At 40.8% G+C, this 17,567-nt stretch overlaps 1 protein-coding gene across 4 annotated transcripts in view; it reads left to right on the top strand.

The window, feature by feature from the left end:
* Nucleotides 1-10,109: 10,109 nt before the first annotated feature.
* Nucleotides 10,110-17,567, top strand: part of CTNNB1 (catenin beta 1) — a 46,150-nt gene continuing 38,692 nt past the window's right edge. For 2 of the 4 annotated variants that reach the window (XM_072651434.1, XM_072651436.1), the window contains exon 1: nt 11,875-12,321. The gene's annotated coding sequence lies outside the window, so the exon portion shown is untranslated. Of the gene's footprint in view, nt 10,225-11,874; nt 12,322-17,567 lie in introns of those variants that run through there. The other 2 variants (XM_072651435.1, XM_072651437.1) reach the window with 2 other exon arrangements.

Here is a 17,567-nt window from a genome sequence, read left to right on the forward strand (position 1 = left end):
GGTAGAAATGACAGGGAGGCAAATTTTGGCTTTTTTATATAACATGGCTGTCTCAATGTGGTTCACAGGCAGGCAAGAATAGACTTTTATTACCTTTCCTTCCTCCCCCCTCTTCCCAGTCCTTTCCAAAGGAAATTTCATTCCTGTCTGAAGAGAAAGCAAGAGGGTAAGAGACCGGCTACTCTGCTCTCCTCAGACAGAAGGGGGGACCTGTGCTAGAATTTTATCTGTCTAGTTGCCTTAAATATTATCATTCTAGGGAAAGTGTTAGATTCAGATTAAAATCTTGATTGCTACTGCTTAATGGGAAAGGATGCAGGGCTAAGCTCTATGTCCAAGACTTGACCCTTTCCCCACCAAATGTCAATTTCCCAGTAAATATACATAGCAAATAGCAAACACAAACAAACAAAAACAACCTCATTTAGCTAAGTCAGTAACAAAAGAGATATTAAAGAAAATATACAGACGAGAATATATTCTAGACAACACAGAGTGAAGGGGCCCTCCCATTAGGTGTAAGATAGCTCAGCTCAACCAAGAGAGAGATTTCTAGATCTCACTCAAGGGGAAATTCCCAAAAGTCTCTAGAGTAGTAAGCTGAAGATAAAGATATAATGGAGATTTCCAGATCCTCTCATGTTGGCTTCTTCTCAGATTCCTTCTCTCCCTTCCGTGACCTGAAGAGAGGTTGAAAGGAGTCTCTTTTTCTCCTGAAGCTAGAAGGTAGAAGAACCCAGGATCTTCTTTCCCATTCTCACTAACCCTGGCCTATTCAGACTGATTGAGTAATCAGTCTCCACCAATAAGGAGAAAGTCCTGTACAATGGGCCCTTTGAGCTAAGGGTTACATGAATTAAGGAAAAAATCCTATCGATTACAAGTGTCCGAAGAAGAATGCTGCATCTAGAGTTAGAAAAGACTAGACTGGCTTGAATTCGATCTCTAACACTAGCAGTTGGGTGACCCTGGGTAAGTAATTTTTTTTCTCTAAGGCTCATAAAATTGGGAGAATACCACCTGTCTTATTTACTTCACTGGGTTGTTTTTTGTTTATTTGTTTCTTTTTAATATCTTATTTTTTAATTACATTAATAACATTCTTTTTAAAAACTTTGAGTTCCAAATTCCTTCCTTTCTGCCTCTCCCACCTCCTTGAAAAGGCAAAAACAAATTTACCTGGATTATACATGTGCAGTCACACAAAACAAATGTCCACATTAGTCATTTTTTTTAAAGAAAATGCAGACCAAAAAAAAGCCTATTAAAAAAATAAAGAAAATTAAAAATATTATGCTTTGATCTGAATTCAAATTCCATCAGTTCTTTCTCTGGAGGTGGGTAGCATTTTTCTTCATGAGTCTTTTGGATTTGTCTTGGATCATTGCATTGCTAAGTCACTCACAGCTGATCACCGAAAACTATTCCTATTACTGTGTATGATGTTCTCTTGGTTCTGCTTACTTCATTATGTATCAGTTCATGTAAGTCTTTCTAGGTTTTCTGAAATCATCTTGCTCATCTTTTTCTTTTCTTTTCTCTTCTTTTCTTTTCTTTTGCTTTTTTGTAAATTGTTAAATGGTATTTATTTAGTTTTTTATTTCCCCTCAGTTACATGTAAACACAATTTTTAACATTCTTTTTTAGAACATTGAGTTCCAAATTCTCTCCTTTCCTCTCTCCCTACCATTCCCCACCCCATGGAGAAGGCAAGAAATTTGATATAGATTATGCAAGTGTGGTCATGCAAAATATATCCATAATCTCACTGGGTTATTTGGAGGAACAAATGAACAAAAGTGTGTATCTTAATCACAGAATTCCCAGGATTGGAAGGGATCTCAGAGGTCCTAACTTGCACATGAAAAATAGTTCCCTACAATATATGTGGCCAGAGATCATCCAACCTCTTTTTAACAACTTCCAAAGCAGGTGAACCCACTACCTCCCAAGGCAATCCATTTCACTTCGGGATAGTTCCAATGCTTAGGAAGTTTTTCATTACATCAGTGTTTTGTAAACTTTGAAGTTGGACATAAATGTCAACTGTCATGATAATCTTTTGACAAGTAAAAATAACAACAATAAACCCCTCCAATCATAAGGAGGCAGCGTAGTACAATGGAAAAAAGCTCTTGATTTGTGGTCAGAGGACCTTGGTTCAAATCCAGGCTCTAATGTTTACTAACTGCACAATCTCAGGTGAGTCGTTTCATCTGTCTCCTCATCTTTGGAAAGAGAAAGTTGAACTAGATGACATTTAAGGCAGTTCCTCTCTGGTGCCCATTTTCCTCATCTGTAAAATGATGGGTTTGGACTAGATGATCTCTCAGGTCCTTTCTTGTTTGAAATTTATAATCCTTTGTATTCATATCTGTTTTGGTTGTTTAAGAAGGGATTCTTACTTTTGGTGGAATGTTGGGCTGTTTGACCCCTGCGGTCCCTTCTAACACTAAGATTCTATGATCTAGTTGATTCTTAACACACAAGTATATGTAGCTGTTATATTAAAGCTGAATTACAGTTTTAGATATCTCTTCATCATTGCTCTTTTTATGAACCTTTTTTGTCTTTATATTTTCCTGGAACATAACCTGTGATAACTTTTCTTAATTTACAACCATAGGAATATGATAAGAAATATTCACCTTTTATTAGTGGCTGTGAACATCCTGAAATCAATCAATCAATCAATCAATCTATCTATCTATCTATCTGTTTATCTTTCTATCTCTCTATCTCTCTATCTTTCATTTCTCTCTATAATCTCTCTCTCTCTCCATATAGATATACACACACATGGGTCAGATACATTTGTAATCCATGTGTGTTCAGGTACAGATTTATATTTTATATGGATAAGTGTACATATACATGAAAAGATGTCAGAACCATTGTTTGTGTTTATTGTTCTGAATGGTTTTGATATAGCTTTTAGTGTAAAATTTGCTGGGGGGAAGGGAAAATATTTTGAACAGCAATGACTGAAACTCCACAAATGAAAGTATGTTCTCTTTTCCCCTACAAATTCCTCTTGCTCATGAACCTATGTGTTTTTAGTGAGCTGAGGGATAATCTTTCATTTGTATGGGACAGCATAATCAACTGTCATGAAAATTACTGACAAATCTCAAAGGAGTTGTAGGTAGTGGGAGATGTGTAAATTATATAGTTGTCAACTTTTTCCATTTTTATCAGTCTACTGTATTTTAGTGAAAAACAATGTGGTCTTTCTTTATTTCATTCTTTTTTTTTAATTCCAGAGTTTCCTCGTTATAAATTTTGAAATATGAGCAGGCTTAAAAATGGGTTATGAGGAGAAAGCTTCAGTGTAAACAAAAGGAAGATGGAGTAGCATTCTTGTCAGTCACGCAGTGAGAACTCAGCACAAACAAATCTACATTGCATCTACACATAGAAACATGGGCTGACTTGGAAGTCTTTGTCATTAGCTTAAAAGATATTTAGGAGATGAAAAAAATCCCTGCAGAGGATGCACACACACACACATACACACATACTCTTACACACACAAACACATATGTATATGTGTATATATGTTTATATACACACATGTACATAATATACATATATGGTATATGCATACCCAGGTGTCTATGTCTGTATGTGTGTGTATATGTATATATATATATATATATATATATATATATATATATATATACGTATTCACATATACATTTAAATTTATTATGCATTTTACTTTGTGGCACTGGTATAGCATGGGATGGGTTCCACATAATTGACCATCCCCTTCTAGAACTCTGGAAAATCAGAGCAAAGAGTTAACAAAATTGGCATCGTGCTGGCAATGACATTTGTCTTTTCTTTGAAAGTCTAGTCTGAGGACTTCCTTCCTCACCCTCCACCTCAGAGAAGTTTGAAAAACCATGAAAAATAGAATGGTCAATGATGGATTTCATTATTTTCAGTCACACTTAGGAGAATCAATAATTAACCACCAATCAAACCCAACCATAGCTCATGGAGCTACAATGAAAACTATTGTGATTTTTCCCTTGATAGAATCAAGAATGTTCACTGGGAAAAATCGGCTGGGGATGTAATCTAAATTTGGGAGTCCTTCCTTCAGAAGTATTTCGGGGGAAAAACTGGTATGCTCTTTCCCTTTTTTAAAAAAATAGGCTCAAAGTTATTTTTACCAAGGATGCAAAATGGACAGTTGCTTCTAGGCACTTTGGCTCCTTTCTTCAGTCTTCTACCCTTGTTATCTTGCTGCAATGTGTTCCTGGCATCTACTTGCAAGGTAGTCATCGACCACTTTTCCATAAGCAGTAGCATTTGTCAGCAGGTGAGAATAAAATTCTCTTCACCTCAAGGAAGATGGCTAAACTGTAAATACATCTTCCCTCTCCTTCTGGCATAAAATGAACAGATGATCCCCAAATCTATGAATGATAGTGACTGCTTAGCATTTCTGGATTTTCTTTTTATTCTTTAGCTAAACACATGAACACTTAAGAGCATCTACATTTTTTTTTAATCAGCAGAGCTCTTCAAAACAATAGGCTAGTTTCTTTGAAATAACTGTCACATATGAATATTCCAGTTAGGACATCTCATAAAGCCTCCATATGTTAAAAAAAATTCTATACATTTCTATCATGGATATACAACCTTGATTCCATACATATGTGCTAATGGCTAAACCATTCTTTTGGGGGGGGGTGGTGGAAGAGAGTAATGAAGGTAGAGGTAAGGAAGAGGGGATGCTTTTTGGACAATAGGCATGTAGAATACTGACAATAACAGGACATCTTGTTTTTTATTTTGTTTTAGCATGTGGGGGGAATAATAATTGTATTCAGTCTTTAAATGGCTTGGGTTATGCAGTTCAGAGCACAAGCACCTGCAGCAAATTAATTTGTTGTAGCACATTAATTATCTCATAGCTTCTATTTAGGCTGCAGCTGTTGCTATTATGTTAATAATATTTTTTTATCACCACTGTATACAACAGGTTATGGCAATAATAGAAATATCTCTGGGGGGGGGGGATTTTTTTCCTCCCTTGTTTTCAGTCTTTTAGTATCAGTAGAGAAAACTGAAATTTAGGCAAACAAGTCCCGAAGTGCCTTCTAATTTTGTATTTCTTAACTGATTTGTAAGAGAATGGGCAACTGAAATTAGAAAAGAATAAGCCCACATCAAGATGGCGCGTGCAGAATTTGTGAAAGCGAAAAAAGAAGAAGAAGAAGAAGAAAAAGAAGCCCACGGAACACCGCAGTGCTGGGGTGGTGAGTGTTCAGATGGGGGCGGGGAAAATGCTGCAGTTTTCATGAAATAATAAGGTGGAAAAAAAAGGCATACAAAGAGTAGGTTTTTCATTGTTTGTAAAATATAAACACAGATGAATTCTGTCTTTGGTTTGTTCATGCTTTTCACTCTGCACAGCAGGGATGTTCTTAAGAAGTTGCCCTCTGCGAAATTTCACTAAATGGGAACCGTGGACCCTGCATGATGTGATTATGATCACACCAGCCACCCCTTTTACATAATTTTTTGTTTAAGATCCAGTAAGACTCCTTGTTTTTAAAATATAGAGACAAATAGCCATATAGATATATGTGTATGTGTCGATTAGACTATGTGGTTTTTGTGTCCCTACAGTCAAGTGTGAGCTGAGACTAAAACCAGTGATATCTCATCTACAAATCTCAATGGACTCAAAAAACAATATGAAAATTTTTAGCTGACAAGAACATGTCTGCTGCCTGCAGTCACTGCAATAGCTCACCATGTTGCCTACTAACCGAAAGATCAAAAATTATCGATTTCATGGCGCTGCGTGCTCGGGATAGAAAGGCTACTTTAAAATTTGCATTGTTTAAGAAATGAATTAAAAGAAAAGGATCATGTTTTTGGAACACTTTGGAATCTAAAAATGGCTTGATGTTTTAATCTTATCAATGATTTACTATAATTCTATTATTTTTGGCAGCTGGAGTCCAGAAATGATTTTTTTCCGATGAATTTAGGATTTTGCCGCAGTATACATCTGCAGTCCCAGAATCCTCCGGTAAGATAATCCTTCTTGCGATGGGGAAACGCCTTTAACCTTTTCGTGAATGAAAAAATCTGCAACCATTTTGAAATAAAAAGGGGGCCAGAATCATGATTTCTAAGGGATGGGATGATATTTATCTGGCACTTTACAGATACTCAAAAATCCTCACCATTTTGTGTTTTATATATCTTAGGCGATGTATCCATTGCTCATCCTCTACTGTCAGTGGTGGTCATAAATATTTACTCGTTGGGTCTGACTAGGACTGTTGTTTCACTTTGCTGAAGAACTAGGGGCATGAAGCAATGAAATGTGCTGTGTTTTCTTTGTATGGTTATAGAACTGCCATTGCTGTTGCCGCCATTACTGCCATCCCAGTTACCATCACCACCACTAGGATTCTTTCTCCCTACGGTGAAGACCAAACACAAGTTTTCACTGTAACTCCTCATTGAATTTGTCCAGTGGATTCTTAGATTACTCCTGTGTATGAGTGTAGTCAACAGTCTAGTTTGATAAAGGGTATTTACAACTACTTAGTCTGCTCAGCTGGAAATAAATCAAAAGATTAAACTGAGCCCTGAGATGATGTATTGCAAATCAAAACTCATGATCCATACGTAGCCCAGTTGGTGATATGTTCAACGAAAAGCTTATCCTGATGGTTGCTTAATGTTTTCAGTTTTGCCATAAAGCAAGGACAAGGGCAGTTTCAACAAGGAAACTTGGCCTTCTATTCCATGCAGGCTCAAGTGTTTATTGGCAAAGCCAGGATATGGTCTTACTTTTGCATTGAATCTTAGTATTCTTAGCCTTCTTCATTTAGACATTAGGGTTGGAGTGCTGCCCATAGGTAAGGACCTGGGGAAGACAGGCGAGAAGGAGGTCACGCCTTGGTTGCTGGTGTTATTGATTTCTGACTTGATAATTCTTTCCTCTGTAAGTCTGACTAAATACTGGAAATATGCACTGACTTAAGGTATACAATGTAAAGAATTAGATGTCTTTTTAAAATATAGATAGATAGATAGATAGATAGATAGATAGATAGATAGATAGATAGGATGTTTATTTCTATGAGATTTAACTGTCCAGGCTCAAAACGGGTCTTTTGCTCATAATGTTGGCTGAATTAATGTTTATTTCTTTTATTTACAAAACATTCTGGTTATTCATTTGCCTACTGGTGATTAAAAGACACATGTTTTAGAAACAGAAAGCTTTACACTCATGTTCCACTATAACTACTGCTTGATAAGCCAATAATCAGATATTACGATGACTAATGCCTCCATGGTGAAATCAGCTGGAGACATTTTTGGTTTCTATAAACACACCCTGAAATTCAGAACTTAACGGCTGCTGAAGATTCACAAATTGAATTAATTTATGTCAAATACAAGGGACTGACTCTAGAACAGAAAAGTGAGTAAAAAATGAGAGTCATGTGTATTTCTGAAACAAATGTGCATAGTCAATAACAATAACATTTTAGTATCACTTATTTGACTGACTAATCTTATATTTTGATCCCTGATATTCTCCCTACCATGATAACAATATCTATCTTCATTCCACACGCTATTCATCTCATATTTTCAAGGAAATAATTGGAACTGCTACTGTCAAATTCAACTAACTTGTTTTACTGTGATCATGAACAATGGTTCTTTCATAATTGGAGTTTGATTGAGACAAATAATCACTTACTGTGTCACTGCAATGTTTCTGATTTATATTAAAAATCAGTGTTTATTTAGGCTCAAGAATTGAAAACCATATTTCTGCAGTTGGACTAAAATACTCAACTTGCAGAAGCAGACCATCCATTTGTGCACCTCTTTGGAGAACAAAGTGTAAGTGTGTGGGTTTTTTAGCTTTTAAATGGCAATAAAAGGAAAGAAAGCCATTTCTTTCAATGTAATAGCTTGCTGCATTTAAAAAATGATAAACATGTGAATGGCATCATTTCTTTTAAAAATCATTTGGTATTTATTCAGTAGTTTTAAAAAATTAAATCATAATTAAGCAAATTAATCATAATGTGTATATTTAGCCTGGGATTTAGGATCAAAGATTTGAGAACAGGATGTTTGATTTGTCTTAAATTGTCAGGAACTTTGCTACTTTAAAAAATTTTAAAGGAGTAGCTATATTTTATATTTTGCTCCACTGGAATTATGACCAATTAAGTTTACCTTAATCTATGATTTATGCTTATCTGTTCTTTAGCATCTGTGATATTATGAGAAGAATCTATAGAACTCCCTGCAAAGTCACACAGACAAACAGGGAGAATATTGTTCTAAGCAAGGGATTTAAGTCATTATCTGAATATCATCTTTGTAGTTAGGCTTTCTCCATTGCAGAAACATACATATATTTGTCTGAATGGTATTTGACATAAAAAAAAGAGAATGTGGCAAAATTGTCTTTAGTGCAGTCACAAAACAGATTTATTTAAAGAACAAATCAGCTCTGAAAGACTGTGAAACTACAAAAACTATACCATGAATTCATCCCGGGAAAGTGAATAACTAGATTTCCAGAGTAATACCTATACGCAAAGGCCCATTCTTTGTGAATGCATTAATTACAGCTATTCTATATAGCCACTAAGATAACCTTTGTTGCTTGTCTCTGTGTTAAATGAGGAAAAAAGCTCAAGACAAAAGAAAAGTCATTCTATCATATGATCAAGCTTTGACAAATACATTGTTAGATTACTAATGCATCTCCATTTTTTTTCCTTGAAAATGCCCCTAATTTCAGCCTGTCAGAACAAATTAGAGAAGATAGGTCTTTTGGAGGGTGTGTGTATGTGAGGGGATTAGTAGATTTTGTTTGAAAATAAGTAGAGATTGCATATTAGGCGGGGATATTTGTAAACTACATACTTGAACTTCTTAGACAAAAGGCACTACAAAAATTCACACACACACACACACATACACACCCCTAAACCCACAAATAAAGCCATAGACATGACAACACATTTCTCAGCACAGTTGAACTAAAGTAAAAAATGGAATTTTGTGAATGATTTTTAGGAAAGCAAATGTAATTCAAAGATTATTTTAAGTTAATCCATAATCCTAAATTATACTTCGATAGTTGCTATCAGTAAAGACATAGTGAACTAGGACTTCTTGATTATTTAAATAATAACTCATGTCTCTAAAGTAGGAATGGAAAATGGTTATTATTTTGAAGGTGTGCCTCACCAAATTATACATATCTGCAGAAAAAGAATACTTGTCTTATCCAATCTGTGTTCCAGAGGCTGAAAGATGAAGTACTTTTCCCTCATTCTTATAGATAACTGGTAGTCTGTGGGAACAGAATATTGTATTGTATTCTGTATTACAGGTCAGACATGATGCCCTATGGGTTTGTTGAACTTGGATTTGACTTAAAAGTTGTTTTTTTTCTTTTTGGTTAAAATGGAGGGTTCTTGGGGGGGTATTGGAAAAATAACAGTGGGATAGAAAATATCAATAAACCGTTACAAAAAGAACATCTTATAAAATCAGCTTCAGGATGAAGGGGCCTCCGCAGGATTTTCCCAAGATAGTCTTTTTTTTTTTGTCAGGGAACATTACATAGGCACAATTATATCATTTATATGTAATATATAATTATTACATGTGTGGATATTTTTACACATATATGTAATAATTAGATTAAATTGTGTTTGAGTAATCACTTGGTAAATTAGATCAGTATGGGCTTCTCAAGTGGCGCAATTTTTTTTTAAAGAAATTCTTTGGGAGTTATCTATCTTGGCAGTCTACACCGATACATTTCCCTAAAGGCGAAAGTTATCTTTTGCATTGTGCTGTGGAGAAACACCCTAAATCACACCTGAAGGACCCAAATCGAGAAACCAGTTGCCCTTGAACAAGTGTTAGCCAGACCTTGAGAGGCTGGTGCCCACCTGGCTCGGCCAAGCGGGGAGGGGGCGTGAGGCCCCAGCCCTTCTTTGTCCGGATATGCAGCTCTCGCCTTCCCAGTCCCACGGGAGGGAAGGAGGAACCCAACTTCCCTCCAAGCACCTTCCGCGTTCCAGCGCCTCCCAGGGCAGGTAGAAGCCGCCTTCCTCCCCTCTGCCTGGCCTGCTGCGGAGGCTGGCTGGGGTATGTGCGCACTGGTGGCAGAACGCCGGCTGAGGACGCAGGGTACGAATTCAGCCTAGACGCTCCTTTTGTCGGCCTCCTTGGAGTCCGGAGCGCTGCCCTCGGACGCTCCTTCCCCTCGTCCACCGAATTAGGATTCACTAGAAGGGGAAGCGGGGGGAGCAAAGCCTGCCCGGCGGCCGCGGAGCCTGCAAACCCCGGGAGAAGGCAAGAGGGGCGTCGGGGGTCGGGTTCTCCGTCTAACCTGGCTCCCTCGGCCCAAAGCGAGCAGAAGTAGCCGGGGGAGGGCATGGGGCATGTACCCCCACCCCGGCCAAGCCTGGCATCCTTGGCACAGCGAGAGCTGAAGCAGCAGGGCGCGGGCCGGAGCCTGGAGACAGCCCTCGCGCCCCGCAAGTCTCTCTGCTCACTCCCAGATACCCAAACATTTTTTCCATCAAGCAGTCTGGCGGGTGGGGCGGGGTGGTGGAAAGTGCACTTTGGGGAGGTCACATCTTGTTCGGCCAAGAAAAAGAGGGTCGCCTGTGGGACTCGCAAGAGAGATGGAGCAGGGGCGCAGGGAAAAGTGAAGGATGCTAAGCAGTTGTCTACGGAGAAATGTCTGATTGGATGAAAAGAAAGAAAGAGAGAAAGAAAGAAAGAGAGAGAGAAGAGAAAGAAGAGAGAAAGAGAAAGAAAAGACTTGAGAGACGGAGAAAGAAAAGAAAGCTTAAAAGGAGAGGAAGATAGGAAGGAAGTTGAAAAGGAAAGGAAGACTTAGGAAGAGAAAGAAAAAAGCTTTAAAAGAGAGGAAAAGGAATGAAGGAGGGTAGAAAGTTTAAAGGAAAGGGAGACTGGAATAAAGGACGAAAGGAAGGAAAAGCTTCAAAGGAGAGGATGAGAGGAATAAAGGGGGGAAGGCAGGAAAAGAAGAGGGTCGTGGCCCCCGAGGCATCCCCGAAAGCGCAGGAGGGCTGGAGGGGGTCGCTGGCACCCCCGCCTCCGGGCCTCCCCTGCGCTCCGGCGGCTCAACTTCCCAGAGCATCTGAGGGGGCCTGGCGCTAGCGGGGACCCCCATTAGCGCCCCCGTCCGTGGAGCCCTCCTCCTCCCGCTCCCCCGGCTTTCCCCCTCGCGCCCCCGGGCTCCTCGGGATGGGGCGCGGGGAGTGCAGCGCGCGCTAGGCTCCGGCGCCGGGCGCGCCCCTGGGCCCCGGGGTTAAAGTAGTATTTTCCCCACCCCAGAACCCCGGGGGCGCGGAGTGCCCCGCGGACCCCGCGCGGCCCGAGCCTCCCGCTCCCATTGGGTGGAAGGCCCGAGGATGGCGGGTGCGTTTATTTCTTCTTAAAGTTAGACCTTGCAGGGAAAAGGGGACGGGCCGGGGCCAGGAAGGCCCGACAGTGTGGAGGGGGGCAGCTGGGGAGGGATTGGGTTTCCATTGTGTGCCGGGGTCCGCGCGGGTTGGGGGGGTAGAGAAGGAGAAGGCGAGTGTGCATGGGAGGGGGGGCCGCAGTCACGCCACCGCTGCCCCTTTAAGGCCGCCCTCCCCCTGCTGCCCCTCCCCCTCCTCCCAAGAACTAGTCTCGGGCTCCCACCTCGGGAAGAGGAGGCTCCGGGCCTCATCACACCCCCGCCCCTTCCCCAGATCACTGCACCCCCACGCTGTGGCTACGCTTGGCGGGGCCGCGGCCTCCGCCCGCCCCTCCCGCCGCCGCTCGGGGCCCGGGGGTGTGGGCAGCGCCGAGGCGGCAGTCCCCGGCCCCCGCGGGCGTCCTCTCGGCCGCCTCCCGGCTGGCTCTGCCGCGGCAGGGCGTGGGGACTATTTTCCCCGTCTTCCATCCCGCCCCTCCCCCTCCTTCGCTCCCTCCCCCGCGCGGTGGAACGCTCCGCGCGGCGCCGGCGGCTGCTGCGGCCTCGGCGGCAGGATACACGGGGTCCTGCGCGCCGTATAAGAGCTCCGTGTGCGGCGCCATTTTAAGCCTCTCGGCCCGTGGCAGGAGGAGGATCCCGTGGAAGGGAGCCGGCGGAGGCGGAAGGCGGAGGGCGCTGGCGCTGAGGCGGCTCTGGGCGACGTCGAGCGAGCGGAGCGGAGCGCGGCGGGGCAGCAGCCGGAGTGCGGAGGCGAAGGGACCCCGGCGGCGGGCGGCGGCCGTTCCCCTGAGGTGCTTGTGCGCTCGCTCTCCGGGGCGAAACTTCCTCGGAGGCGCGAGCCCCGAGTGGGAGGGAGGGACGGGCGGCGGGGCGGGGTGGCGTGGCTGGCGGGCCCGGCCCGACCCGGCTCGGTTCGGCCCGGCCCGGCTCGGAAGGCTGCGGCGGGCCCGGCCCCGGCCCGGCGAGGGGCGCATGGATGGGGCTGCCCGCCTCCGGGAAGGGGGGTCGAGGGGCCGCGGCCCGCCGGGAGGGAGCCCCGGGGCCGGGTCGGGGGCGGGCAGCCTCCCCTCGGTGGTGGACCAGGCGCGCTACGGGGAGGGGGAGGGGGCAGGGACCTCTGGAAGAGAGGGAGGGGTATCCTGGGCGGCAGGGGCTTCTGGAGGAGATGGGGGGCGCGCTCTGCGGGGGGCAGAGTCCCGATGTTCCTGAGAAGTGGGAGCGTCGGGGATCGTGCGGGGGCTTTCTTACTTTGGGGTGGGGGTGCCGCCTCTGGATCCAGCCTCAGCTTTTGCAGAGCTCGGCGGGGAACGTGGAGGTTCCGCTCCCCCAGAAGGGTTCGTAGTTCTGAGAACCGTGGACTTTGCGGGCCAGTTTGAGGGGTTCCTATTTGCTAGCAATCCGTGGGGAAGGGGGAAAGTCTGGTCCTCTTGGTCAGGGCTGGGATGTGAGAAGTGATTTTTCGCTTCAGATCTGTGTTTTCTTTACGGAACCGAGAGAAAGGTTTCATATGTGTATATACATATACGTACATGTTTTTTATTTTAAAAAGAATAATATTGTGTTTGTGGCATTTCACTACTATGTGGATTTGAGCAGCACTCCTACCGGAGATGCTTTTTCTGCTACATCTGGCACTGGAACATGAAAACCAAGCAACTTTTAATCTGAGCCAAACTCAGGAACAGCAGAGATTTTAGGGTTTGCTTACTTGGGTGCTACCCGACTGGTTTGAATCAAATAGAATCTGATATCTATCTACCATTAGGCTTCGTGTCTTTATTTTGTTTCCTAACTGATTTAGGAATATTTGTGTCGTTACAGTAACTCCTAACTTTTAAAGCTTTTTGTGGTGAGTTGAGTTTCTTTTTCTTTTCGCTACTAAATTGACCAAGTGAAACTTGATACAAGGCAACTTCTCTCAATGTTTTGTCTAGGGTAGAGACTGTTTCGAAAGGGATTTGGGAAGGAAGTTCCCACAACAGGCTCTGTGTTATCAACTATATACTTAACATTTTTCTCCAGCTTGAAACGCTTCGCATTTCTGTGTAATGGTTTTCTTCGTTTTCTTCTCTCTCGAAATATGCATTGTTCCCTACTTTGTATTTTACAGACATCTGTCTCCCCTCCCCCAAAGTATGTGAGTGGTGCATGGAGTGAGAGGCTCGCTGCTGGTATGCGGAGGTCGGCAAAAGGAAATCTAGGAGTGGTTTTAGTGAAATGAGAGCTTTGTAGACTAGACATAAACTTGGATACTCGAAGGTTTCTTTGAGACAGGTTTTAGTCAGAAGCAACGAGTTTTCAGATTTTAGTTCAGTGAAGTTATATCTTTTATATGTAGTCTTATGATTTAAGATATCACTCAATTATTCTGGTTCAGTCAGTCTTGGGTAGGTTTGATGATTTCCAAGTGTCTTCAAGTTTTTTGCTTCAACTTCACTGAAAAAGCTTATTGGATATCTTGTGATGTTAATGGTGCAGTCTACTGGTTGCTTGAATTAAGGAATTAATTCCATTTGTACTTTAATGAGACTTAATTTTTACTTTGGAATAATAAATCTTTTGATACATTATTTTAAAGCAAAAATTGCCACTCACAGGTGACTGGTGTTTTCTGTTCCTGTTTCTTTTATACTTTCTTCATAACAAATTAGATCAGGATTTCTTAATTTTTGAGTGTATCATGGATCTCTTTGGCAGTTTGTTGAATCCTATGGATCGCCTTTCAGAATGTTTTTAAATGCACAAAGTATATAAGATGACATAGGAAACTAGTTGTTAAAATATACTTATAAGAATACTGCCAAAAAAAGTTTATAGACCCTAGGTTAAGAATATCTGCATTAGACTATTTATTTCTGAGGTGAGTGATTGATCAATGTTGCAGAATAAAAGATTCAAGGCTATTATGGCAATAGTCTCATTGAGGAACTTTTAAAAGTTTGAAATTAAATGTATTTTCTGAAAGTTAACTGTAGAAACTACTTAAATATGAAAGTTTTGAGAAGTAAGTTTAGCATTTGAAATCCTCATAAAACCCACTAAAAACTGCCTTGACTATCCATTTTACTACTAGGAGATCAGCTCAGGTTCTTAATGAGGCTTAATTAAGGGACTAAGAGGGTTCAACAAAGCTGTTACTAATATTTGAGAGCCTCGGGTATATACATAAATACTTTGTACAAAAATGATTTTTTAAAAAGTTGTGACTTCATTGTTGTGGGAACTCGACAGATTGTAAACCCCCTTCTGTATGTATGGATTGCTATTGCTTCCCTTTTCTTCTCCCTGGCCTTCCCCCCACTTCGGAGAAATTTACCTGGTCACTGTCTGATGATTTAACTCCTAAGAATTAAAGATCTTGCCCTTCTTACTTGGTGCCCTCCAAGTCACAGTGAGCCAAATCATTAGTGAGCCTTAAGTGGAAGCTACCAACATGAATCTGTTAAGGTTTACTTCGTAGTTCCTCTTCTCACTTCAGCTTTTGGTCTTGTTCACTATACTTGGGAATGCCTCCAGTTGTACAATCTCCTGCTTAATATACACCGGCTGTGTTTCAGGACTTAATCCCACAAACACTGAACAGGTATCCTGTGTAGAATATGCAGAGAATGGGATATGATGAGAATGTCCCTGCCTTCAAGGAGCTTACATTGAGGTAGAGACCTAGTCGAAATATGTTTTCCAAGATATACAGTTAAGATTTTGTAAGCACTGTCTTTATGCAGTACCCTACCGTATTAGATTGTTGAAGGTATTTCATGCCATTTTATAGTTTAAGAAACTTGAAACTCAGACAGGTCCAAGGTTGCACGGGTGTCAGAAGCCGAATTGAAACCAGGTTTCTCCTGACTTAAAAGTTCACAACTCACTGTCCTTAAAATGAAGTCCAAGACACTTCTGTTATTTGGAGCTGCCTCTCTGGACCCTGATTCCCATCTGCCCTTTACGCCGTGCTCAGCACTTTGAGGTGATAGTTTTGTCCCTTAAACCTTTTTCTTAGGTCCACAATCTGTTTTGTATTTGGGTGTGTCATACCCATTAGACCTTGAGAGCACTGTTCTATTTAGTTTGTTTCTCCCTAGTATCTGCCACTTAGTAGGTACTTAATTTTTGAATGAATATTTTGTTGAAATCATGAAAGCCCAGCTCCTACTGCTAAACAGCTGTTACTGGTGTTAGTAATGGGAGTAATAAACTGTGGGACCTCCTCAAACATTCATGCTCCTGTCTGTAATCCAGTGGTGACTTAAGATGAATTAGGAAGCTAGGAGAAGAAGGCTAATGGTAACAAATTTGTAGGGGTTTAAGAATTAAAAACATTTGAGAATGACCATTATTATACAGTTGGCAAATTTAAAGCTCCCAGATAGCACAACCTAATGAATTTAAGAATAAGTATGGGCACTTATGCTACATTTAGGAATATAACTGTGCTAGTATAATTTAAAAAAAAATTTTTTTGAATACCAATCAGGGCATATTGAAACCCAGTAACACATTTGTTAAAATTTGTCTTATATTCCATCAGTATGTTTGCTGTTATTCATTAGAAGAGTAAAATTAAATTTGTGTTTTGTATATTTGACTACAGAAGGGAGAAGACTACTCTACTCACAAGCTAATGGAGCCCAACTAAGTTGCTTTCTGAATTTCATTTTAAATTAAATATGAGCTTGGTAAAATGTGAACCTAAGAAGCTTTTTTGGAAGACAAGAATATCAGGTTTAAGGAACTTTCTGCAATAACTAATAGTAAAAATTGACACTTGTAACAAGATGTAATTGTATATAGAAGTCAAATGACCCCCAATAAAATACTAGCCACCTGTCTTGTAGCAGACAACTGTAACAGTTTTTTAATTCAGTTGTATTTACATAGTTGTTTTCCTGAAATCTCTTGGCTGCTTCTAAAGTTGGAGATGTAAATATGGGCAAAGTAACTTGTTACTAATTATTTGCTTAAACGACTTTCTATTCCTTTGTATTTCCTTCTATGGGAAAGGGTTGATCTGAAACTTTTAATGTTTAAATTATTCATTATTTGAATTCTGAGAATAACTTAATTGAACTGGAATACATTTATCTGGTACTTCGTTTTGAACAAAGCTTTTTCTTAGCTCAGACCTGCAGGAATGATTTTAAAGCTTTGCCTCCGCCCCCTGTTCTCAATTTCAATTATGAAATTGAGAACAAGCATCATAGTTGTCACTACATTTAGGAATATAAATGTCTATTACAAAGGAAATTTTTTTGTTGCTTAACAGGCCAGACTGCATTAGAGTTTTTATAGTCCTTGGAGACTTAATACCATTTCATCTGTCATCTTTGTTTTACTGTTTATCCTCATCCTTTAAGAAGAGGGGGAAATGTTGGGGAGATTAATTTTATTAGGACCATAGTCTCTTAGGAGGGATAGAAATTTCAGTGTCAGGTCCTTTAAGCATATTTATTTCAAGTAGGCTAATTGTATATGTTGGAATTTTTATGGCCTTATGTGAGGGCCCTTATCCTTTCCTCTCGTTCAGGTTGCTGTAAAGTTGAAAGTATTATGCTTATTTGTCAATGTGGGTGCCCTCCAGTGGCCAGAATAATATGTATTTTTAAGAAGGTAGGTGTTTAATAAGCTGGTTTGTCATGAACCTTTGTACCATTGAGGTCCTATCAACAAACTAAATTGAAATCTGTAAAAGCTACTCACTAAAATCTGATTTTTAAGCATTTTAATTTTTATTCTGTGGTAGTAGCTGTTACTTTTCCTTAGACCAAAATGTTAGCTGTGAAACTTAATACTCTAAATATTTCCATGTGTTATAAGTTCCTGGTAGCTGAAATGTTAATACTCATTTAGACACTCTCAAGTATTGCTTCTCTTGGAAAAAGAAGATCTAAGGTAAGAATTAGGAAGTTTTTACCCAGATTACTCAATAAAATAGACAACTTTACTTTAGTAGAGCTTAGTCTTCAACTCTAATTCTCTTATTTTAGTAAAGAAAAAACTTGTAAACTGCTTGAATTAATTACACATATAATACTAAAAT

This window comes from Notamacropus eugenii, chromosome 3, assembly GCF_028372415.1.
Source record: "Notamacropus eugenii isolate mMacEug1 chromosome 3, mMacEug1.pri_v2, whole genome shotgun sequence".
Classification (NCBI taxonomy): domain Eukaryota; kingdom Metazoa; phylum Chordata; class Mammalia; order Diprotodontia; family Macropodidae; genus Notamacropus; species Notamacropus eugenii.